Source organism: Osmerus eperlanus, unplaced genomic scaffold (assembly GCF_963692335.1).
Source record: "Osmerus eperlanus unplaced genomic scaffold, fOsmEpe2.1 SCAFFOLD_206, whole genome shotgun sequence".
In the NCBI taxonomy this organism is placed as follows: Eukaryota; Metazoa; Chordata; class Actinopteri; order Osmeriformes; family Osmeridae; genus Osmerus; species Osmerus eperlanus.
This window is the reverse complement of record NW_026911154.1, coordinates 17,501-20,000: the sequence shown is the minus strand read 5'-3', so window position 1 is coordinate 20,000 and position 2,500 is coordinate 17,501.

Genomic DNA, 2,500 nt, shown 5'->3' with positions numbered 1-2,500 from the left:
CCTGTGCCGGGGCTTCAAATATGGAAAAAAAAAAAATTTCAAAAAAAGGGCCCCCATCGGCCCCCCGGGTGGTGCCGGGGTCGGGGGGCATGATTCTGGGGCGCCCCGGAGCCAAGTAGGCGCCTGGAGGAAAGCGAAAAAAAACTTTAACTTTTTTTGACCACCAGGGGTGGGGGGGTCTCGTGCCCCATCGGGTGCCCGCCCCGAGTGCCTCTCATGGCGGATACGTTTTCACCCGCGAGCGGGAGACACATGTGGTGCACATGGTTCATTGGGCTTGTGTGGTATGGGCAAAACCACTGTAAAGTCATACTGCCATTGACTTCCATTCATTTTCCCAGGATGACTTATATACTCTATGGTAGCTGTCTGGTGGACTGGGGGTCGCGACAATGTTACGCTTGTAAATCAGAAGCTGGGAAATGCATTGGGAAGCTGGGAAAACCGTTTTTCGAGCTCATTTTCGGTTCCGCCGAACGGATTTTGATCAAAATAGGCTCATTCGAAAGGTATTAACCGGGGGCACACGGAAAACCGGGACTTATAACGCGCACGTGCGCGTGCGCGAAACCGGAAGCGAAAGAAAACTTCAAACGGAGCTACAACCGTGAACGGAGCTGAAACCGGCGAAAAATTTCAACGCACGCCGTCGCGCCCCACTCCAACTTAAATAACAAAACTGTCCCTATCGAAATCGGTTGGATAAAACGGAAACGGGAAGCGAAAGAAAACGTTAAACGTCTACACCGAAATGGCCATAGTCAGTTCCAATGAAAAAACAACTCTCACGTGTGTGCCCCACTCTAAAGCAGTGTATAAAACTATCCCCAGCGAAATCAGAGCTACACAACGAAAACGGGAAGCCAAACAAAACTTTAAACAGAGCTACCGAATTGGATATCATCAATCCTGGGAAAATAACCACACACACCGCTGCCCCCCGTGCCAACTTGAATTTAGAAACCGTCCCCAGCGAAATCCCACGTTCGGGCGCAAAACTGCACGTTTGGAGCCACATTTTGTCTGAAGCTGGAAACCTGCATTCAAAGCTGGGAAAAGGTGCTCATTGACAGGCATCTCCACTTCGGGACCTCGTAGCACCTTCACCCGGGTGGCGTTGGAAAGGTCTGGGCGAGGGGGACACGGGGAGGTCAGGCTCGCCACGCGCACGCGCTTCCCCGCGAAACGGGAGCCCAAACAAAACTTTAAACGGACCCACCGAATTGGGGATCATCAATCCTGGGAAAATAACCACACACACCGCTGCCCCCCGTGCCAACTTGAATTTAGAAACCGTCCCCAGCGAAATCCCACGTTCGGGCGCAAAACTGCACGTTTGGAGCCACATTTTGTCTGAAGCTGGAAACCTGCATTCAAAGCTGGGAAAAGGTGCTCATTGACAGGCATCTCCACTTCGGGACCTCGTAGCACCTTCACCCGGGTGGCGTTGGAAAGGTCTGGGCGAGGGGGACACGGGGAGGTCAGGCTCGCCACGCGCACGCGCTTCCCCGCGAAACGGGAGCCCAAACAAAACTTTAAACGGACCCACCGAGCTGGGGATCATCAATCCTGGGAAAATAACCGCGCACACCGCTGCCCCCCGTGCCAACTTGAATTTAGAAACCGTCCCCAGCGAAATCCCACGTTCGGGCGAATAACTGTGAATTTTAAGCCCCCGTTTCTCTCAAGCTGGAAACGTGCATTCAAAGCTGGGAACAAGGGCTTCATGTACAGGCATCCCCACTTAGGAACCTCGTAGCACCTTCACCCAGGGCTCGTTGGATAGGTATGCCCGAGGGGAACACGGGCACATCGAGACCCGCGGCCGCACGCGCATTTCCCCGACGCTGCGAGCGAAACAACATTTCAAACACGCCTACCGAAATGGGGACACTTTTTTCGGGGAAAATAACCGCACACACCGCTGCCCCTTGCCCTCACTTGAAGAACAAAACCATCCCCAGCAAAATCACACTTTCGGGCGCCAAACGGTGCATTTCACACCCACAAAATACTCAACAAGTCAAACACACTCTCACACTGCAAAATTTGGGAGCCCCGGGGAACAACACTACACTCTTGGCCTCCCCGGGGAACAGCACTCCCAGGGCGGCAAGCACACCTCCGGGGAGGACCCCCCTGCACTACCTGATCACCGTGGGGCCCTGTGCACCCACTCTTAAGCACCCCCCCTGTGTTAAAACCAAAATAACCCCACTTTAAGAAGTACGTGCCCCTGGGCATCCCCTGCTTACAGTGCCCGTGCCCCTGGGCATCCCCTGTTTACAGTGCCCGTGCCCCTGGGCATCCTCCCATTGACTCCCACTCAAAATGGACTTAGGTTTTGGACGCTAAAGTGCCTGTGATGCAGTGCCCCTGGGCATCCTCCCATTGACTCCCACTCAAAATGGACTTAGGTTTTGGAGGCTAAAGTGCCTGTGATGCAGTGCCCCTGGGCATCCTCCCATTGACTCCCACTCAAATTGGACTTAGGTTTTGG